Here is a 24,526-nt window from a genome sequence, read left to right as displayed (position 1 = left end):
AAGGGGTGACAGGATGTGCGACTCCGACTCAACACAAGAGGGAGCAAGACAGATCCATTTGTTGATTGGTTGAAGGGCAACACCTACTCAGATTAACTCAAGTACTTCTCACATGCCTGTGATCAAGCTGGTGTCCCCCTACCTGCTTTACTCGAAAGCATATCATGTTACCTAAAAGCCACACAAAGTTAAATGCTTGACCTTAAGTATGACCTACAGTATATGTTCAACTGTGATTCAAATCGAGATCTAAATGAATCTGCAAATTAGCCATAAAATGATGTCCAAATTACGGTCATATTATGCAGGTGTCCGTAATCTGCATTAACCAAAATCATTTAACAGTACAATATGGGGACAATTCCTAGAGCCCAAGTAGATAAGAACCCAAAGGCAATCTCTCAAGGTCGCTGGTTCGAGCCTTACATTAGCCAGGTTGCTGCTGTTGGGCCCTTGAGCAAGGCCCTTAACCCTCAATTGCTCATACTCTAACTGTAATGTAAGTCGCTTTGGATAAAAGCGTCTGCTAAATGCCGAAAATGTAAATGATACTTTATAGCTGTGGTACATTTTAAGGAAAGGGAAGCGGGGCCGAAACATTATAAGCTCCACAACAGCCTATTAATCTGTACAAAGTGGCAGTATTTTTACATTTTTAATGGTATCTTAGCTTACAAGTTTGCAAATTGAGATCTCTCACCATCTACTGTACATAATATTGTGAAAGGATTCAGGAAATACAGAGAAATCTGAGTCTATAAAGGGAAAAGCCAGAAAATACAGTAGAATGTGCGTGACGCTCAGACGGCCTGAAATTGCCTAAGAAACCATCAGGCTACACGGACAATACTTCAGAAAATCATTGTCACTTAGCACAAAGCACCACTGCGTCAAGAAATGCAACCTGAAACTCTTATGCAAAGAGAAAGTCATACGTTTATTCTATGCACAAATGTGGCAGATTTCTTCAAGGCCAAGCTTATCTCAGCTCAAGGTGGACTAAAAGACAATTGAAACATATGATGTGGTCAGATGAGTCCATGTTCCAGCTTGTTTCGAGGGAAAATGTGTGTAAACTTTTCTCTCAATGACGAAAAGGACCATGTACCTGTGCTGTCGCTCTAATAAACTTGTTCCATCCTCGTCATTTTCAATGAGAATCACAGAATTCTTATATCTGCGACCTAATCACCTCTTTTCTCAATTTAGTTTCCACTATTCTTTCTCAGACCTTCATACTGTGGCTGATCAATTTCTCTGTTGTTGCTGTACTTCTGAACATCACCCTTACTTAAAAAAAATCCGAACCATTACACTTTCTCTCCACTTCTCAGGCGTCCTCTTATATTCCAAGGTTTTACAAGACAATCTGGTTAAAATCTCCACTTGCTAATTCCCCTAAACACTTTCATGCCTCCACTGGTTTGTCACCTAGGACAACTGCCTTTCCAGTCTTCATTCTCTTTATAGCTGCCCCCTCTTCCTCCTTGCGAATCCGAGGGACTCTTACTTTCTTAATTCATCAGCTCATCAAAATACTTTTCCACCTTCTAAGTACACTAGCCTAATTTTTAGCACGTTCCCATCCGCATCTTTTATCATTCTAACCTGTTGTATTATCCTTCCTAGCTCTGTTTCTCTCTCTGGCCAATCGGTCCTTTTTATCTTCCTTAGTATCCAACTTCTCATGCAAGCTTTCATGCTAGTAGATATACTGTATATTTTCTATAGGATTTATGTCTGTAGAGTAAAACAATCACTTCAGGATAATTCAGGACTGATTCCTTAACCAAGCTTTGGTTGACTTGGAATGGTGCTTGTGATCACGGTCTTGTCCAAACAGTACCAGTTTTGATTCGTCACTCCACAGAAGTGTGTCTCAGAACTCTGCAGGCCTATCCAAATATTTTCTGGCGTATTCTAGTAAACCTTTCTCGTGCTTCTTGGTCAGGAGTGACATGCACCATGGAGTTTATGAAGTCTGTGGCTGTTAAGTGATCTTCTCATGGTTGTTACTGACACATTTGTTTCAGCCTTCACGAAGACATGTAAGTATTTTGCAAAAGCACACACAGCCTCACAGCAAGAAGGTCCTGGGTTCGATCCCCAGGTGGAGCGGTCCGGGTCCCTTCTGTGTGGAGTTTGCATGTTCTCCCCGTGTCCGTGTGGGTTTCCTCTCAGTCCAAAGACATGCAAGTGAGGTGAATTAGAGATACAAAATTGTCCATGACTGTGTTCGATATAAACTTGTGAGCTGATGAATCTTGTGTAATGAGTAACGTCATGTTTTACACTTTGGTTACATTCATGACAGAAATGGTAGTTCTGATAAACAAACAAACATACTCTCAGAAGCTAATAAAGATAGCTTACTAGCTAGGCATAGCTACAACGTCCTAATAAATACTGGTAACAACAAGTAGGCCAACCGCTTGAAAACAAGGAGCTGGACTTCTCCTAAAATTAGACATAGAAGTGATTAAAAAGAAGAAAGTTAGTGGAAATAAATAAAGCTGATGCTAGGGTTATACCGAATATTATCAGCATACGGCTAAGAAGGATGAGGGGTTTTTTGCTTCACCATATCTACAAACTAAAACAAAATTATGGGGTGTGTTCGAAAACCTAGGAAGCTGACTTGCTGTCTTACTGTCTACATAGGCAGCTGCCTCAGTAGAGAGGATTCTAATTTAAACGCACTACTTAGACAGCGATTCCATTGGGTTTCGCGTTTAGCATTTAGCATCTTGCCATTAAAACCAATGGATTGAGGTAGCACAGCACGCTAACATGTCAATATAGCACCTCCCTTCATGTACCGATAACGATTACATTTCCTGACAAGCCCGAACTTGCAAATAAACACACTCGGTACAAGTTTATACAAGTTAAAAATCTGTAATATTTTATTTACGTTTAAAAATAACATTCGTTTGTCCGCACCGTCAGCCATGTTTATTTTTCTGTGAGAGAAGAGCACCCGACCCGCAATGAATTCTGGGATTGCCTTGATCACTAAGGCAGACTCGGATGCTCACTCGTTCTTGAGTCAAAATAACATTGAAATGTTAAGATGCCTCAGTAGTGAGGATCTAGCATCTAGGATTTCGAACAGCCTCCTTCTCGGGAGCACACACAGGATGACATGAAATGCTGTCTATGTAGAGAGCACACTAGCTTTTCGAACACACCCATGGTCTCACCTCAGGCATCATAAAAAATAAATCAAACATCCTAGTCTTGTCCATAAAAAAACTGCTTCCCACAATAAAACAGCAAGGCAAAAACTATGCTAGCATTAAAATGTTACTAATTTTGAACAAGGCTATCCCTCCCCCTTCCCTGACACACTGGACGGTGCATATCGAGTGCCAGGAATGAGTCACTCTCAAATTTCTACAGGCATTTTATGCCGAAAACACAAAGGGTATGCATACAAATATACATAATATAATATAACAAGTTATAAATTAATTTTAAAAAATGTGCACAAAGTTTTCTAGTACTTTCATAGTAGAGTCAAGTGCCCTAGCACCTGCACACAGAACGACACAAAAAAGTCAACCTGAGCCAGAAATCTAAAAAGAAATATACACAATTTTAGTATATTAATTATTTTAGCAATCAGTGGCATCTAAGACCAAAAGACTGGCAGTGTTGGCCAATCAGAGACATGCAGCTGAAACCGGTTCAAACCAGCTCAGACTTGTTCTGCTCAACACAAACCCTCCCCCCAACAAATGAGTTTTCCATGAGATTCTCCTTCCCCACATGTTTTACTGAAAACGCCGTACTTTACTGTAAAGTCTGATGGCCATTTCACTTTTACATTAAAATTAAAAAACATTTATGCTTAATTTATATTATTTTAAACTGCCTGCCTTACACCATGCTAATTAAGTAGTCTTTTTTACAAACTACCAAATTCAAAGAAAAAACGAAATGCAGCACACTGTAGGTAATAAAGCGCAGAAAATCCACAAAATTAGCTTATACACCAGAATGACTTTGTTGTCCAGTAGTAATGTAAAATGTTCGAATAAAGGCGAGGTTCCTTTAAGAGTTCCTCCACACTCGACCATTTCATGCAAGCAGCCTGAAGTGCAGTAACACAAAATGGCCACCAGCTTAGCAAGAACCTTGTCAGATGTTCAGTAAATAAAAATTACCACAAAATGTCAAAAACATGCAGGCACGTCTTATTTCTGCATGTTTTTATTAACTTGACTTTAATGATAGTTCCTTCCAAAAGGATGTTACAATTAAGAGTCAAAGAGCAGGTTGTCATTGCTCAATTAAAAACACAAACCAGTTGTAAGTAGCCATGTTTTTAACAAAGCACAAAACGGCCCTGCTTTTCTCTTATTATAAACAACACCGGCTTCTGTATAGTGTTTCTTACACAAAGCTACAGTGGTACCTTAAACTCAACATCAATTGGTTCTGGGACTGGCGTTGAGTTTAAAAGGTGTTGAGTTTCAAGGTATTTTTTTCCCATAAGGATGTATGGGAAACCTGTTAAAAACACTGAAATAAAAAGCTGATTCTAACCGCTCAGGTGGCACAGAGGTAAAAAGTACCTGATGCAACTGCGGCCCCTGCTGGTGGACTGATGGCACCTGCACAGGGCTGAGGAATAATGCTGATGTGGAAGTGGCCCTCCGTACACAGTGCCCGTCGGTGTATGAACTTGACTCGTGCAGGTGAAAAATGCAGTCTGTACTGACTGTACGTGCCGGAGGGGCGTATGTCAGTTGAGAGATGTCCTCAGTCAGCGGTGAAGTGTCAAATCAGTGTAGAGGACGCAATCAAGGTAATTGGACACGACTAGATTAGGGGAGAAAACTGGGGGGAAAAGTTGATTCTTACAATTTTTCAGAACCTTGAGCTGTAACACAAGTTTAAAAGTGAAACAGTGAGGAAAATCCAAATAAACACAGATACATGTGGAGCTTGCAGAGTGAATCTGACGGTTATTCCACACAAATGCAGTTTCGTCTCATATGCACACTTTGATGACGTATTACCGCACGGCTCAAGCCGAGCGCTGAACAAAGCAACTGTTCATTGTTAATTTGAAATTAAATAAATACATTTATTAAAAACAAACTGAACACGTTGAGTTGAAGGGAAACGTTGAGTTTAAGGGTACAAATTTCTCGACGAAGTGCATCGAGTTTCAAAGATTTTGAGTTTAGGGGAGGTTGAGTTACAAGGTACTACTGTATTTATATTTAGAAAACTGAGAGTAATATAAAAAATACAGCTCTAATACCATTTGAGAGAAGTCCTAAAACAACATTTTGTTTAGGAATTGTAAAGTTGACTAGCCCACTTGGTAAATGTGGGGGAGGGGTGATGCTATTAGGAATGTACCATATGCCATATGGTGGGAGCTCCGAACACACCCACATAAAAAACTCACCAGATTCAACAACTAAAATAAGCTATTGGCATTAAAAACAAGATGACAAAACATATTATTTATGGTATTTTGGTACTTCTTAATTTTTCCACGAACAGTCAGACAAGGATTGAACACCCATCTGCACAGAAAAGCAACCTGAGCGGAAAATTACAGCTTAGCATGGACCATACCATTTTGACAGTGCAGGTAGACGTACCCTGGAAGACCAGAAGGGAGAGCTATAGAAACAAATTTTTCCACATATTTACAAGAACAAAGCTTTATTTTTTAAATATTTTTTAACCTTGTTTATTCATCTGTTCATTTCAGTTCTTGCTAAACAGTGTAAACATATTTCTGCCACACAAGTGAAATATTTCTCTAATAATCATGTGTTTTGAAAACACAAATGGTACATTTTCTTGGTAATATTATTAAAGCATTTATTTCACCAAGGTAGCAGTCTGACTAGCTGAGCAGTGATACTACCACGACTGTTTGTAAAAGTGGGGGATGGGAAGCTGTGCTAGGCTGTACCATTTGCTTTCAGAAGTGGTGACAACAACCGCTAAGCATTGTTGGTCTTAACCGCTATGACATTGTGATTATGTACCATAGGGTACCCAAAGATTACGCTGTAGAAATACATCTTGGAAGCATACATAAGTGAGCAGAAACCCCATTTATCGGACTTTTTCTAGTCCCCATTTTGCGGCTTACAATGTCAGTTTATTAAAACGTAGATCATTAATTTCAAGCATCTGTATTGAAGATGGTACTGGCTTATATGGCTAAATCACAATCGAATTTGACTGTATAAAGAACGTTGGTGGACTGGATCACAAAATGTTTGTTTTTTGTTTATTTGGATTTTAACGTCATGTTTTACACAATTTGGTTACATTCATGACAGACACACGGTAGTTACTCGTTACACAAGGTTCATCACTTCTCAAGGTTATATCGAACACAGTCATGGACAATTTTGTATCTCCAGTTCACCTCACTTGCATGTCTTTGGACTGTGGGAGGAAACCGGAGCACCCGGGGGAAACCCACGCAGACACGGAGAGAACATGCAAACTCCACACTGAAAGGACCCGGACCGCCCCACCTGGGGATCGAACCCAGGACCTTCTTGCTGTGAGGCGACAGTGCTACCCACTTAGCCACCGTGCCACCCGATCACAAAACGTAAGATGGCACAGATTTTTTTGTACCATAAAACACACACTATCTGTGATCACACCTTTAAAGATTTGTACAGAGGCCCTAGTTTTGCAGTGAATATCCTACGAAAAAGTGTCCACTATGTAGGAAGGAAAAACCACACTTGAGATGCATGCCTGGGGAAAAAGACAAAAAGAATCCATAAAAGGTACGTACATATGCATTTCCCTATAATACATGACTTTATTTGTGTGTTTTATAGGGCACAATCTGCATTATATTTCACGTTATAGTACTGTTCTATGCTAAAGGGCTGTCTTATGCTACACACAAGTTCCCCTCCCCCAGGCAGACATTTTAGTCCACTTTCCTGCAGTAACACAAAATGGCCACCAGCTCAGCTGCAGGGTATAAGTGGAACAGTTCCAATGAGCTGTGCCTGCTCCAGGATTTCAATTCACATCGAAATAAAAAGAATTGGGTGGGTCAGAGTGTTTGCCTCATTGTTGGGAATTTGCCCTGATATTCAATTTTAAGTTTTATTGAAGATTCAAGGTCATTAAAACTAGCATACCAGAAATGCTAACACCCCAGAGCACTCATTAAGCACAGGGGTCACCTCACACTTCAAAGTTAAGCTAAACCATCAAACCTCCCTTGCTGTATAACATTACCTCCTCTGTAACATTGTTATTTGCACAACTATTATCTGTAATATTTCCCTAAACAATTGCTAACAGTCTGTGATTATTTAGTATGTTACATGTCATAAATATGTGCATTCATCAAAGAAACTTCCCTGTAGGTGTAACATACTTGATGAAATAAAGTGATTCTAGTTCTAGTTCTGAAGTCTGATTCATCACTCCAGATAATACTGCTCTGGAGTCTAGTGACGGCATGTTTTACACCGCTCCCGTCTAGGGTGGCCAGCCGTCCGGTTTTAGGTCGGACAGTCCGGCTTTTCAGCTGCCAGTCCTCCATCCACGCAACGCTAGGACGGACACTTAAAAATCCTCCTTTTAAAGTGAACTGGTTTCATTTTTGATCAATATTATCTATCATTGGCTCAGGTACATGTCAAAACAAATGCTTTGTATTTAACAGCCTCATTTCACTGCTTATAGTGCTACCACTGGCCAATCGCAGAAGGTCCGCCCTCTAAATGCTAGTCTGTGATTGGGTGGTTGAACTTCGCCCGCTCGCTCTGGTCTGTATACACCTCTAATAGAGTCAGTCAGCTCTCATGCTCAGGAACGCTGTGAAAATGCCAAAAATTAAACTTTTGGAGGCAGCGAGGAACAGACTTAAATATCAAAAGTAGACACAACATTTAGTGAGTAAAACAGTAATTTGTTATAGAATTCTTGCTTAAATTGGTCAAAAACTCTGTTATATGGGTTCTGGATTCATTCTGTGTGTTGCAGTATCATGTCCCCCTGTTCCTGGTATGATGTCTTCCTTTTGGGTGTAATGTCCTCCTTTTTGTGGCTATGAATGTGGCCACCCTACTCCCGTCACTGCATTTATCTTTAGCATGTGTGCAGCTATAACATCTCATATCATAAAGTTTTTATTATCTGGAGATATCTCAATCAGTATAAGGCAAGGCCAGAAACCACTGCTGAATGTGCAAGAACTTCCAACAAGTGATAAATATGGCAATATAGGCTCAACAGTACTTCGGAAAACCACCGTCACTTAACACAGTCTGTCACTGCATCAAGAAATGTAGCCTGAAACTTAAATCTGCACAAGAGAAAGTCATCGATTTTCTGCTGTATGCAAAAGGTTTTAACAAAATGTCCCAAATTGGGTTTGTATTGATGTTCCCGCCATTGCATAATTTGAAATACACTGTGCATCCCCAGTGCAACAGCACAGGAAGTTCCTAATGACAAATAACTGAAAGATTTATTCTACAGTATATTAATATTGTTTTTATTTTTATAAAACCTATTGTAGAGCGCCCAGGTGGCGCTATCTCACCAGCACCGAGTTTCCGAACTCCCCGGTTCGAAGCTCGGTGTTGCCACCAGCCGGCTGGGCACCATCTGGCGGGAATTATTGGCAGTGCCTGCAGCAGATACTAATTGGTCACCGTATCTGCAGGGTGGGGGGCGGACTATGTGTGGGTGGGTGAGATCTTCATACGCTGTGTAAGGACCCTGATTGGCAGAAGAGACGTCCGTGCAGAAAGCACGGGCTAGAAGAGGAGGGCTGTACACGTGTGAAAAAGGCGTGGGCGGCGGCGTGCTCTCCTTGGATGCGATCTGGTGTCTCTCAGCAGCACAAGACAAGAATTGAATGCGCTAAATCGGGAGGAAAATGGGGAGAAAATGCATTTTTTTAAAAAACAACCTATTGTGTTGGTTAAAAGAGGCTTAGATTGTGCACAATGGAAATTTTTTAGGCATGCCACGTTTTGGAAACCACCCTCCCCCAATGTTTTCTGCAGTAACACAATACGGCCACCAGCTTTGTTGGCTTGCTAGACAATCAGGTACTGCATGTGCTGAAAATATGCAACTGACTGGCTGGTATCTATCTTGTAAAATTTTATGCAAATGCCAAAGAGGACAGTCACTATCCTCTTTGTCTTTGCGACTGCAGGTTTAAGTTGTTTCTACCACATCAATCACAGTCTTTTACTCAGGTTCATACCCATTACATCAGCATTTTCATAAAAAAATCCAGCAGATGGCAGGTCTTTGTGTGGTCTGTTTAGTCAGCACCATACAGAATAAACAAAAAAGAAATGGAATGTCTCCAGTGGACCAGACAATAATGTGTTTTTTATGAACATTTCTTATTTATGATTGAATTATATTTATGGCAAGTAACGTACATTCATAATTTTGCTGAACCACAACAGAAACTTTCAATTGTTTTTTACTACTTACTAAGCACAACTTAAAACTTTCTATTGTGAAGACTGCATTTGTGAATTAAGCATTGCACAGAATTAAAGCAAGTGTAAAGCACATGCGAATATTGGATTCCAAAATAAGACGGCTTTACACAGCAACAACATCTGAATGTTCTCAAAGTTTGTTTTAGCAGAGGAAAAATCTTTTCAATCACAGATGTCAGTTAAGAAGAATCTTTGAAATTTTACATTGAGTTTAACCTTAGTTACTGTTTACCCATACATTTGCATTGATGACAAATATCAACATTACTTTGTAGATTTTACTTTGAAAAGCACTATTCTCCCAAATACATAATACACATAAATACACAAAATACACAAAAAAGTTACATGGTTTGCATTTAATAAGGGGGATATATTAGATGGTATATTTACTTGTTAAAATGTCAAGGTTTAAAAAGGAAAATCTAAATGTTTTGTAAGCATGTTTTGTGAGATGGCTCTAAAACTGTGGCAAAGGGTCCAGGCAAGTTAAAGTGGCGTTGCTCTCTGTGTGGTGGAGATTGTCCAACTGTGTGCTAAAGGAAGCAGCATTTTAATCTATTCTATGGCTCCCACATGGTTCAACAGCAAAGCATTTGCCCTATTGACAAGAGAATGTGACTTCATGAACTTAAGTGAAATGCCATTTTATGTTGATCCCACAAAAATGAAGTCCAGTTATGAACTATAGGGTGTGGAGTGACACTGCAAAGCCATATGGTTTTACGCAAGATGAAAGTACCAAATTTACACATCTTTGTTGTGATTTTTTTTCAGTGATGACAGGTCAGTTTCTAATTTAACTAATGATTTTTAGAAGCTGACTTTGCTGTTGTATAGACATGTGTCTAAACAAGCTTTTTTGCCAGGCAAATTTTATTCATATTTGGCCCAACTTTACCCAAGTACCTAAAACTGTACCTAATTAGGCAGTCAACAGGCTGGCCAAACAAAACAACTTTATAATATCTCAAACCAATAGTTCTGAGAATGGTATAATTTTATTAGATTAAATTGTTTAAGTAGTTAATGCATGCTCTTGTAAAAGGAACAACTGGCATTAGTTAAAACGTATTAATACTTCATTAATATGACATTTTATGCCTTATGATGAAATATTTCCCTTAGGGAGTTTTCTTACACTTGAGAGCACATTTCGATGTACAATCCACTGACAATTGTCTGATTTCACTCTTCCTGTAACACGTTTAAGGCCTGCAGTCCCATAAGCAGCAAAGCAGCCTCACAACATTATGGACACTCCACAATGTTTCATTTTAGGTAGGGTGCACTTTAAACTTTTTTCAAACCGAACAATGGGCATCATTGATAGTGTCCTGGAATTTTTTCCGTCTTGTGTTTTTCTGTATCAAACATATGAGTTGTATTTACTATGTAAATAGTTTTGAAACCCATGATGCATTGTGACTGATTTCAATGAATTACTTTTCCACTTTTTTGAGACTGTTTCTACACACATTTCCATGATTACAATGACATTTTAATTGAATGGTTTTATGTTGTGGTCGATAAAATTCAATAACAGGAAAAGAGATAAAAATTTTGCCTGTTTCTTTTAATCAATACCAATTGGTATTAGTTGATGATTAACCAATAACTGGTAAACATCAATATGAAACGCCAAATTTCATATAAACAATTCTTTGTACTTTACTTAAAAAAACAATGTAAAGAAGTAAAAGTGGCAGTATTGTAAAACAGTAATGTAAACATAAAATATGTAAGTTAAGCATAGTTTATCGTTTCAAATGTTGGTTTTAAACAAAGTCAGTAGCAAACAGGTCTAACTAAAATGCTACTCAAATAATATAGATGCAGTTAGTATATTAAAATTCCTCCTGACAACATTGGTGTAGTTATAAGATGATCAAATGAGCTGTACTTTTATACTGGAGCATGATGCAAAATATCCACATCTTTTTTTTTAACAAATAAAGTTACGTACAATCTACATGTGCAGAGTTTAACATGTAGTGAGACTCCATACTGACTCAAAACAGCTTTTCTGTTTATAATTTGAACTTGTAAAAGTTCCGCTATTCATGATTTAAATAATATTAATGCATTTCAAAAGGTCTCAGGTTAGAATTGTAACACTCTACGATTGTACACAAAAACAGCACATGTGCATTATGTTTGAAAAGGAGTAAGTCTAAATTCACTTCTTCTTCTTCCTCGGCCTTTGTCCCGTTCGGTTGCGGGGTAGGCTCTCGGCGGATCATGATCCGCATTGATTTGGCGCCGGATGCCCTTCCTAACACAACCCTCCCTATTTTATCCGGAATTGGGACCGGCACTACAATGCACTGGTTTGTGCATCTAGTGGCTAGGTATCTATAGGACAATTCAGTGTTTCCAATTAGCCTGGTGGCATGTTTTTGGACTGTGGGAGGAAACCGGAGCACCCGGAGGAAACCCACGTGGACACGGGGAGAACATGCAAACTCCGCACAGAAAGGACCCGCACCGCCCCACCTGGGGATCGAACCCAGGACCTTCTTGCTGTGAGGCGACAGTGCTACCCACTAAGCCACCGCGCCGTCCAGTAAGTCTAAATTCACTGACTTAATCAATTTAACTTAATTCTTTAAAAATTAATTTTAGGGGCACCACTGTAAGTTTGAGCCTTGATTGTGTGGCAAACTGTCCATGGCAAGGAGCTGGTAGAGTACTGGTCATGCTGATCCTAGTTTTAAAAATGTCAGTACAGGTTATGCGATGATCTCAAGCACAGTCAATATCTAGTTAATGTATTCTTTAAATTCTTCATAATTTAGGAACAGCCAAGGTAAATGCTACAGTGTGGAGGTTCACATGAAGTATATCGTGTTGTCCCGTTGTTAAAACACAGCATGAATCTCAGAATGAGCAACAACATCAGAACATCAGTTCATAACAACAGAAAAACTGGACATTATGCATACACACGTGACGTGAATTGAATCAAGAACCAAACAAGCCAAGTAAGTGAGGTGTAAAAACTCACCGAATGTCTTTGTGGATCCGCACCGGTGAGTACAGAGTACTACAGAGTCTGGGTGTAAAAACCGGAAGGATTTAGCTGTGTTATTGTTTGCTTACAGGCACCGTCCGTCCGGCTTCTTAATGTGAAAGTCAAACAATAATATCGGGACTCGTCAGCGCGTGCGGGTGACGGAATCGCACACAATCACACACGCGCGCGCGCGCACACACAGTTACTGACTGTAGACTGTAACAGTGACTGTGTGTGTAACAGCGCTCTGACTGTGTGTGTAGCGCGCGCTGACTGTGTTACACAGGCGGGAGGGGGTGAGGGGGGTGGGGGGAGGATTTCACTCCACATACCTCAGAGAATGAAAGAAAGAAAGCATGAGGCTGAGAGACACCATTACTTCATTGCTTCATACCTGCTCTACACGGTTATCAGAGTAATACTGACTCCACACCAGCTCAGAACGAGAACTACGGAAAAACGAAAATTCCGAGTTCGATATGACTTAATAATATTACATTTAAAACTAAAATAAAAACGCGACATCAACATGGCAGGAGCGAAATAGCGTCAGTTCTACTGTAGCTGGATGAGCTCTCGCTAATGTGTATAAATGATCATGTAGTTCATATCTTTGATAGAGATTAAGTGCCCATACGGAAACTATTGGTATGTTTAAATAGTATATTTATGTTATATATTTTTTAAATACATTATAATGTGCTTTATATATTAAATAATGAATTTAATAGGTCATTATGTATGAGCACATATGCACATATACCATGCACAGTCTGACACTGGCCAGCTCTATTATTATTTCAACTAATAACTTGCATACTATTTTCATAATTGTTCATGCAAAAACATTTCTATATTGCATGTATTATATCTCATCTAGAATTTATATAATTAGCACAACAATTTGAGTGAAAAGTTAAACCTTTAAAAAAAGATGAATACTTGAATACTGACCAAACTTTTCAATATAGTATTCCTTGTTTCTACACTTACTGTCCATTTTATCAGCTCCACTTACCATATAGAAGCACTTTGTAGCTCTACAATTATTGACTGTAGTCCATCTGTTTCTCTGCATGCTTTGTTAGCCCTCTTTCATGCTGTTCTTCAATGGTCAGGACTCTCTCAGGACCACTACAGAGCAGGTATTATTTAGGTGGTGGATCATTCTCAGCACTGAGAATTTAATGTTATATTAAATTGGTTTTAATGTTATGGCTGATCAGTTTATATGTAATTATATTTTCTCAGAAAATATTAGAAATATACATGAACTTCAGAATATATTATATATATTATATTATAGCAAGTAAGCACATTTGTGAAATTTTCTATTACCCCAGGTTTCCTACTTAGTCTTATCCTTTCCAGTCTTATCCTATCCATTAAATCACATTAAAAGCCATTCTAAGCACCTACACTTGATCCACTAATTAGACGCTTTCCTAAATCAATACATTTGCAACCATTGTTCACTTATTATGAATATGTCATTTTGTGCTAATTAGGATTGTGAGAGACAAAAGGAAATATAGCGTCAAAAGTACAGGTCCTTCTCAAAAAATTAGCATATTGTGATAAAGTTCATTATTTTCCATAATGTAATGATAAAAATTAAACTTTCATATATTTTAGATTCATTGCATACCAACTGAAATATTTCAGGTCTTTTATTGTTTTAATACTGATGATTTTGGCATACAGCTCATGAAAACCCAAAATTCCTATCTCAAAAAATTAGCATATCATGAAAAGGTTCTCTAAACGAGCTATTAACCTAATCATCTGAATCAACGAATTAACTCTAAACACCTGCAAAAGATTCCTGAGGCTTTTAAAAACTCCCAGCCTGGTTCATTACTCAAAACCGCAATCATGGGTAAGACTGCCGACCTGACTGCTGTCCAGAAGGCCATCATTGACACCCTCAAGCAAGAGGGTAAGACACAGAAAGAAATTTCTGAACGAATAGGCTGTTCCCAGAGTGCTGTATCAAGGCACCTCAGTGGGAAGTCTGTGGGAAGGAAAAAGTGTGGCAGAAAACGCTGCACAACGAGAAGAGGTGACCGGACCCTGAGGAAGATTGTGGAGAAGGGCCGATTCCAGACCTTGGGGGACCTGCGGAAGCAGTGGACTGAGTCTGGAGTAGAAACATCCAGAGCCACCGTGCACAGGTGTGTGCAGGAAATGGGCTACAGGTGCCGCATTCCCCAGGTCAAGCCACTTTTGAACCAGAAACAGCGGCAGAAGCGCCTGACCTGGGCTACAGAGAAGCAGCACTGGACTGTTGCTCAGTGGTCCAAAGTACTGTTTTCGGAAATCAAGGTGCCAGAGTCTGGAGGAAGACTGGGGAGAAGGAAATGCCAAAATGCCTGAAGTCCAGTGTCAAGTACCCACAGTCAGTGATGGTCTGGGGTGCCATGTCAGCTGCTGGTGTTGGTCCACTGTGTTTTATCAAGGGCAGGGTCAATGCAGCTAGCTATCAGGAGATTTTGGAGCACTTCATGCTTCCATCTGCTGAAAAGCTTTATGGAGATGAAGATTTCATTTTTCAGCACGACCTGGCACCTGCTCACAGTGCCAAAACCACTGGTGAATGGTTTACTGACCATGGTATTACTGTGCTCAATTGGCCTGCCAACTCTCCTGACCTGAACCCCATAGAGAATCTGTGGGATATTGTGAAGAGAAAGTTGAGAGACACAAGACCCAACACTCTGGATGAGCTTAAGGCCGCTATCGAAGCATCCTGGGCCTCCATAACACCTCAGCAGTGCCACAGGCTGATTGCCTCCATGCCACGCCGCATTGAAGCAGTCATTTCTGCAAAAGGATTCCCGACCAAGTATTGAGTGCATAACTGAACATAATTATTTGAAGGTTTACTTTTTTTGTATTAAAAACACTTTTCTTTTATTGGTCGGATGAAATATGCTAATTTTTTTAGATTTTTAGGTTTTCATGAGCTGTATGCCAAAATCATCAGTATTAAAACAATAAAAGACCTGAAATATTTCAGTTGGTGTGCAATGAATCTAAAATATATGAAAGTTTAATTTTTATCATTACATTATGGAAAATAATGAACTTTATCACAATATGCTAATTTTTTGAGAAGGACCTGTAAATGTCCAATTGTGTGGTCTCTTTTTCTGTGCTTGATTGTGATTTGGACACAATTGATCATATTTTGGCAAAGCATTTGCACTACCGTATGGCACTCTGAAATGCTTTGCCAAAACTCAATAATTTGTGTGCAAATCACGTTTAGACAGACCAGAAGTGACCACATCATTAAAACACAAATAAATACAACTAGAGCAGAGCAGAAGTGACCACATCCTTAGAACATGAATTAATACAACTTTGATCACATCTAGACAGAGCAGCAACTTTTGCACAGATACAGAATGTACTGAATAAAGAGTTTGGTTAAAACTTTGGTTAAAATAAGTACATTTTAGTGGTCTCAAAGAGGAAGTAGCAGTTTCAAGGCTGTAGCCATGAATTGAACATTGGGGGGACCAGATGTACCCGGGGGAGGCGGTGTTCCTGCCATTCTAAAACATTCCTTACATATCAACAACTGATGGAAACACTGACAGATTCTAATATTATGCAAATCAAGTGGAATATGTTAGATTTTTACGTCAGTATATTTGGGGGTGGGTGTGAACAGTGAAGAAATTGATACCCTAGTGTGTCAAAACAGCACTAAAGCATGCTGGTGGGAATATTCAAGTCTGGAGTGTTTTGACTACTCAAGAGTGTTTGGCACCTGCCTAAAATTACACCCTGACAGTAAAGAGGCATTTTTTTTCAGAGATATGCTATAGCCTCTGGTTTGTTATTTGTGGAGAGTAATTTTTACTGCAGAAGGATAATGAGCTAAAACACCCGAAGACTTTGCAACAACTTAAAATCATGGAAGGCACACTGTCATGGAACTTTCACCACCCACTTTCACCACCTGTTTCCTGACCTATATCCTATTGTGCACATTATCCTATTATCACAAAGTGCTCTGTGGAATATTGTGTATTCATGTTGGGATAACATGGATTATCAAATTTTGCCCAAACTTGCAGAGTACATGCCAGCTTGAGAGCATACTGTCATTACCACAAAAGAGGGAACATACCAAATACTAAGAAATTTTTATGTGCTGGTTATGTGGATAAAAGGTAAAACATATTAACCCAACATGGAACTGTTGCATTGCAGTAAATGGTTATAACAGTAATGAAGGAAGATGAACAATAATTTATTCAGAACTACTTTCAGCCAAGAGCATGAATCTTGGAGGCAATATGTGTTCAAACATGTTAAAATTAGTTTGCAATGGTTAAATCATGTTTTTTTTCCTGACCTGAATCACTCTGAGAATATGAATACTGTACTAAACTGTCAAGTCTGTGCTGGAAAATCAACAATTTTATGTTTAGCCCTTCCTGGTTTCATCCATTTCAGCATATTTCCCACATGTTTCAGATCTTAAACAAAGTGTAATATAAGACAACCTGAGTAATTGTAATGTAACTTTTTTAAATAATAATTTTCTGTCAAATCTAAATATGTAAGCTATAAAAGGGTCTCAAACAAACATGATCAAAGTAATTCTGGGGGAGAAAAAGTCATTAAAATATAGTAAAGGATTAAGTCCGGATGTCTCCTAAATTGAGAATACTTGGACATAAGCACATCCAAAGCACATAGACAACTTCTCTAAGAAGTTGCAAAAACTCACATGCTTGCCTCAGATAAGCATTTATGATTCCACCATTTAAGAAAGACCGGTCAAAGTCATATTCATAAAAGAGTTGCACTTCAAAACCCACTGCTTATCAAGATAAACATAAAGCCTTGTCATGTATTTGCCAGAAAATACCTTAACCAAGTCTCTTACATTTGGCATAAAGCAAACACAACTTTTCATAATATCATACCAACAGACAACCATGGTGATAACAGTGTGATTGTGTGTGGATGCCCTGCTGCCTCAGAGTCTAAGCGACTTGCCATAATTAATGGAATCTGCTCCCTACCAGAAAATCCAGAAGCAAGATGTTTGGTTAACAGTCCAAGACCTAAAGTGCATGAGCAATTGTGTTATACCACATATCAGTAATCCAAAACAAAGAGCAAGTCCACTTCTGAATAGCTCAAAAGATCATTGGGAACCAAGGATACTCACTGAAGATTTTCGTAGTTTTGCAAGTGGATTATCAGTTACTCGGCAGCTTGTGTCTGATTGTCCTGTTCATGCTGTACAATACATTTTCAATAGGACACAGATCTGGACTACAGACAAACCAAACACACACATACACAAGTGTCTGTGAAGCCACTTTGTTGATGCAGCGGCAGACTGTGTTAAGTAACAACAGTTTTCCAAAGTCCATGTGGCTATATTTATCTCCATAGCTTGATGGTTTTTCAAGCAATAGTCTAAAGGCTTAAAGGTCATGGGCATTCAGTGTGTTCCGGGCTTGCCATTCACAGACAAAGAATCTTTTTACAATATTATTAATGGTAATTGGTAAAAGACCTAAATTATTATAAATCTTACATAGTAAAGTTGTGAACCATAACTAATCAGTTATACAGTGATAGCTCAGTGATAGCCCAGTGATAGCTCAGTGGTTAAGGTACTGGACTAGTAAACAGAAGGTTGCCGGTTCAAGCCCCACCACCACCAAGTTGCCACTGTTGGGTCCCTGAGCAAGGCCCTTAACCCTCAATTGCTCATCGTGTTCCGCTCATTGTGTAAGTCGCTTTGGATAAAAGCGTCTGCTGAAAATGTAAATGTAAACTAATCTTTTGCAAAGATTTTGCTTATTTGTTTGTTTTTGGTCAAGTGCCTACACTGAATGACAGTGTGAACTGATTATACAACAATTTGAACTGATTATACAAAAGTTTGGAGAGGCACACACCTGAGTTTTCTAGAGTTTGACTGTCTGGTCAAGTGGGGCAAATGGCCAAAAAGGGTCTTTGTCTGAAAGATAAGAAAGAACCCAGCGGTCACTCTAAAATAGCTTCAAAGGCATGTGAAAGCCACGTGGGATGTAAAGACTTAAAAACAAAGATTGTTTGTTATGATGAGACAAAAATTTTACTCTTGCAGAGAAGCAAACACTATTTCTGCCAGGAAAATGCCCTGCCCTGCTTATCAACCTGTTAACACTCTCAGGGGTTTTTGTATCTGTTGGTCCTGGATTTTGTAAAGTTGCTTTGAGACAATGTATATTGTAAAAAGCGCTATATAAATAAAGTTGACTTGACTTGACTTGACTCTCCAAGCAGTGAAACATTGTGGTGGCAGTATCATGCTATATGGGGTTTCTCAGTAGGAGTAACAGGGATACTGATAAGAAAAAAGATGGATGACTGCAGCCGAATACAGACAGATCTTTGAAGAAAACTTTCTCTGGAACACACACAAACTTAGATTATGGTGACAGTACCTTTCATTCAGCCAAAACTGAAGGAGCTTTGGAAAAAGTCTCGGAATGCTTTTGTGTGGCCAAGACTTTGGACATCTGTGGAGATGTGGAAGATAGCAGTTTACTTACGATCCCCATCCAATCAGATGGAGCTTGATAGATAGATAGATAGATAGATAGATAGATAGATAGATAGATAGATAGATAGATAGATAGATAGATAGATAGATAGATAGATAGATACTTTATTGATCCTTTGCAGGAAATTGTGGAAACACCTCGCGTGAATTGGGTGTGAATTGTTTTTGATTATTGAGTTGAGAGACTCTGACATAAAGAATGGGATAAACTGCCCAAATCCAGGTGTGCAAAACTGGTAAAGATGTATCCAAGAGAACTTGTTCCTGTAATTGCTACCAAATAGGGCTTCTACTAAGTATTAATGAAGGGTCTAAATACTTATATACTTATATATAGGGGTTGTGGTTTATTATTTTTTTAATAATTAAGAAAACAATTAAAAACATGTTTTATGTTTTGCATTGTAAAAAACATCAATGGGTCTTAGTACTTTCTGAATCCACTGTATATTGCAGTTCCGTCAGAAACCACTATGGGTTTTTATACATTTATTACTATTATGCTTACCTTCTCTGATGTGTATTCCCAATCTGTGCTATATGACTAAGGTGAAATAAAATAATTATGGTTTATTTTATGGTTAAGAGAGAATGCAGTGTTTTATTAGACTAAATGAGTCAACAAAAGTATGGACTTTTTAAATTATATTAACATTTTAGTCTAATAATACCAGATATATTGAAAGTACAAAATGCTAGGTACTATTAACATAACTAATTGTTGCCTGGTAAGCGGTGTTCTAGATTTTTCTGAAGAACACACACAGTAGCTCCTCCCTCTTTTCTAACAGAGAAGGGAGGGATCAAATGCCCTAAGCACACTAAAGTCTGATGGGGGAGGGGGCATCATGGCACAGCTAGCAATCGGAAAAAACAGCAGGAAAAGGTCTGGCATAAATAAGCAAAGAAATAAACAAAGAAAAAGGAAAGACACTGTTAAATAAGAAAAAAAGACAAAGGACAAATATAAGCTAGAGGGGAAAACAACTACTAAACTAAATACATTACTGGAGCAAAATACAAACTAATCATGGTAATTAAGATGCTGTGCAAAAGACTATTAGATTATTAATGTGCATACTTGTAAAATAACACATAGTCAGTGTTAGTCAGTACTGTCTGCATTGTCTGTCTTTTGCCATGTTCTAGATTTTTCGGAAGCACACACACACTAGCTCCTCCCTCTTTTCTGAGAGAAAGGAAGGGTTTGAGTGCTCAGGACCACTATGCAAACTACAGTCAGACAAAGGAGGAAGAGTGCCAACATGGTGACAGCTAACAGCAGGCTAAGATAGAATGATTATATAATGAAGCTTACTTAGATCAAGAACTACAAATATTTTTACATGTAAAAGGACATTAGAAAGATACTAAGATATTCATGTATACTTGATTATATACAATAGAATACAACAGAGGAGGGATAGTAAAAAGGAAGGGGAGCCCAAATAAATAAGAAAATATAGGAGGAAACAAATGACTCGATTTGTAAACATGTATATTTTTGGTGTGTTGCTTTGATTTTCTGTCTCTGTAATAGCTATTACTTTATAGTCAGCCATTTTGTTTCTATTCCAGGTTGTGCTTGTGTGGTGGGCTGTGTCCTATTTGTCCAAAATGTCTGCTACCCTATATAGACTGCAGTTCGCCCAGCGACCCCTAGGGGTTTTTCTACTCGGACAGGAATAGATTAGGATTATTTATCATTTGCTATTTTTAAAAAGACAAAAATAAAAAAAGACACAGCCTGTAGGATGAGTAATATGTGACATTGTATGTAGACAGTCTTGTATTTTTTCTAAATATTTACACACCCCATCACTAGCTCCTCCCTCTTTTCTGTGAGACTAGTGAGGGATCAAGGGCATATGTGCCAAGAACATTACAATCTGATGAAAGGGGGGAGGGGTGCTACGGCGAAAGCTAACAAACAACAAACTATGCAAAATGTTCTTGAACCAAATATGACCTGTCCAATATGTTCTGTATAAGTGCACATAAACCCATCTGCTTTATTTGTATATGTAGCAGTGGTAGCTCAGTGATTGCTCAGTGGTTAAAGTACTGGAGTACTAATTAGAAGGTTGCAGGTTCAAGCCTCACCACCACCAAGTTGCCACTGTTGGGCCCCTTAGCAAGGTCCTTAACTCTCAATTGCTCAAACTGTATTCAGTCATTATTGTAAATCACTTGTAAGGATAAAAGCATCTGCTAAATGGTGCAAAATAATATAATATTTAACTCAATTTATTCAGAAGCTGGGTAAGAGCACAGGGTCAGATGTATATAATATGTCCTTCAAATATAATCTGTGAAAAGATAGCATTTGTATAATTGTAGATTGAAGCTAAAACTCAAAGTTTTTGGCAGTAATGCTAGGCTGAATGCTTGAATAAAGAATGCAGGTCTACATATATTAATGGATATTTGTTGCACAAATTTCTTCAGTGAAATAGCAATTAATACTAGACTATTCATTACATTATACTTATTGTATAGAAGTTGGGGGCAGTTGTAGCCTAGCAGTTAAAGTACTGGACTAGTAAGCATAAGGTTGCTGGTTTAAACCTTACCACTGCCAGGTTGCCACTGTTGGGCACTTGAGCAAGGCCCCTAACCCTCAATTGCTTGGCCTCTTAGTCTTTTAAATATCATTTGTGAAAAGATAGCATTTGCATAATTGTAGATTGAAGTTAAAACCAAAATTGTTACTTTTTTAATTGTGATTTTAGGCAGTAATGGCAAGGCTGAATGCTCGAGTAAAGAATGCAGGTCTTCTTATATCAATAGAAATTCATTGCACAAATTTCTTCAGTGAAATAGCAATTAATACTAGACTATTCATTACATTATACTTATTGCACAGCAGTTGGGGGCAGTTGTAGCCTAGCAGTTAAAGTACTGGACTAGTAAGCATAAGGTTGCTGGTTTAAACCTCACCACTGCCACTGTTGGGCCCTTGAGCAAGGCCCTTAACCCTCAATTGCTTGGCCTCTTAAAATATAATTTGTGAAAAGATAGCATTTGTATAATTGTAGATTGAAGTTAAAACCAAAATTGTTACTTTTTAATTGTGATTGGCAAGGATGAATGCTCGAGTAAAGAATGCAGGTCTTCTTATATTAATAGAAATTCATTGCACAAATTTCTTCAGTGAAATAGTTGCAATTAATACTAGACTATATTCATTATATTATACTTATTGTATAGCAGTTGGGGGCAGTTGTAGCCTAGCAGTTAAAGTACTGGACTAGTAAGCATAAGGTTGCTGGTTTAAACCTTACAGCTGCCAGGTTGCCTCCGTTGGGCCCTTGAGAAAGGCCCTTAACCCTCAATTGCTTAGCCTGTATACTGTAAGTTGCTTTGGATAAAAGTGTCTTCTAAATGCTGAAATGTAAATGTAAATTGTACACTGAAGGTCCCCAGAACAATCACAGCCATGATTGGTATGAAGCTGTTACTGAAGTAAATAAAAAATCTACTGAATCTACCTAATCTACTTAAATTGTATATTTGTATAATTTCACATGTTTAAACAGTTTTTGACACTTTTCTGCTTCCATAGTAAGTGGCTCTTTTTAGTTTTTGGCATGTTTAAACAACGTTATCTGATGTTAAATGTGTTTATTAAATAATATTTTAATAAAGGAGTGTAAGTTTATATGAATTGTTCACTATAATCGTACAACTGGACAAACATGAACAATGCGCGAGCCTCACCGGTAAATATAGCACGTGGTTCTCTGTTCCCGCTTTGCTTTAGTCCCGCCCCAGTGTGACGTCATAACTTTGTTTATAGTTTGGTTTATTGTTGTACGTCTCCCCCTGCTGGCAAAATCAATTTTTATAAAGCTTACTTAAAAACCAGTGGTTAAAAATAAAAGATTTCAGTAAAGTAAAAAATATGAAGTTCAATATCCTAAAAAGCAAATGTGTCAATAACTTTATGTGACCTAAATTTCTTTTTTCACTTCCAAAAGTTGCCTGTTTTACTGATGTACTGGGGCAACGGTAGCTCAGTGGTTGTTACAGTACTAGTAATCAGAAGGTCACTGGTTAATGCCCCATGTCTGCCAACGTTGGGTCACTGTTGGGACCTTGAGCAAGGCCCTAACCCTCAATTTGTTTACAGTGTGTATAGTCTTAGTTGTAAGTTGCTTTGGATAAAGGCGTCTGCTAACTGCTGTAAATGGACATTATATGTATGAGCATTTTCTATTGGTAGTACTGTAGCTGCACTGTTGTTTTATTACAGGAATAACATGATACTAATACATGATACAAACTAATAAAAATCTGTGGGTTACCTCTGGTGCATTGTGACAAAGCAAATCATCTTGTGGGTTGCACAGCAGTATGAACCTGATTAAACTTTGCCTCTGGGTGCAGTAAGAAGTTTGGGTAGCTGAATGTAAAACATGCATGTGGAATGTCTGAGCTGCAGCACCCCAAAAGAAATCCATATCACACTCATGCACACTGAGCAGAGCACAGCTGTTGTGTTCCAAGTAGGATCCTATATACGAGGGTTCTTCAAAAAGTTTTTGCCCTTTTTACCTCTATTTATTAAGAATTTTAAAAACAAATTACATCACTTTTGTACCATTTTAATGCCATAAGCAATTTTTTTTTGGTTGAGCGCGCAGCCACTGATGCACCGCTGCTTTCACATCATCATCACCTGAAAATCTTCTTCCCCTTAAAGCTTCTTTGAGCGTCCAAAAAGGTGGAAATGAGATGGCGCTAAATCCGGACTATAAGCTCTCAGAATCAGAATCACTTTATTTCACCAGGTATGTTACACATACGAGGAATTTGCTTTGGTGATACACTCAATGATACACACAACAGTCCACATAGTAGTACAAACAATACACATAATAGTACAGACAATTACACATGTATGACATGTAACATAGAACATATTTAACAGACCCGACAGCACACGGACTGTTAACCAGTATTTACCAACATTTGCCCAAGAGAACAACTTTGGTTAAAAAGTGTTACAGCTCTGGGGAAAAAGCTGTTAGCGTGTCTGGATGTGTTTGTTTTTATTGTCCTGAGTCTTCTGCCAGATGGAAGTGTTTGAAAAAGGTGATGTCCAGGATGAGAGGGGTCTGCTGTAATTTTGCCGGCACGCTTCAGCACTCTGCTGTTGTAGATGTCCTGAAGCGTTGGCAGACTACATCCAATGATCCTCTCCGCTGTCCTGATTATACGCTGGAGTTTGGCTCTCTTTCACTCTCTCAGACTCGACCAATTACTGCTCCTCTCACCCTCACCGTTTCCAACGTAAATTTAAAAGTGCAAAAACTTTTTGAAGATCCCTTGTATTAAAGAGTGTGCTAAATGATATTTCGACCAATGGTGAGGTTACTATGTGGAGAACACTGTGTTGTTTGCGAATTGAGGCACAACCCGTCACCTAAG

The 24,526-nt window shown here is 38.5% G+C and overlaps 1 protein-coding gene across 2 annotated transcripts in view; it reads right to left on the bottom strand.

The window, feature by feature from the left end:
* The window catches only part of atf7ip (activating transcription factor 7 interacting protein), a 42,237-nt gene extending 29,536 nt beyond the window's left edge, over positions 1 to 12,701 (bottom strand). The window contains exon 1 of one of the 2 annotated variants that reach the window (XM_063009426.1): positions 12,499 to 12,701. The gene's annotated coding sequence lies outside the window, so the exon portion shown is untranslated. Of the gene's footprint in view, positions 1 to 4,580; positions 4,600 to 12,498 lie in introns of those variants that run through there. The other variant, XM_063009427.1, reaches the window with a different exon arrangement.
* Positions 12,702 to 24,526: the final 11,825 nt, after the last annotated feature.

The sequence above is a fragment of the Trichomycterus rosablanca genome, chromosome 15 (assembly GCF_030014385.1).
Source record: "Trichomycterus rosablanca isolate fTriRos1 chromosome 15, fTriRos1.hap1, whole genome shotgun sequence".
Taxonomy (NCBI): domain Eukaryota; kingdom Metazoa; phylum Chordata; class Actinopteri; order Siluriformes; family Trichomycteridae; genus Trichomycterus; species Trichomycterus rosablanca.
This window is presented reverse-complemented; position numbering and strand designations above follow the sequence as displayed.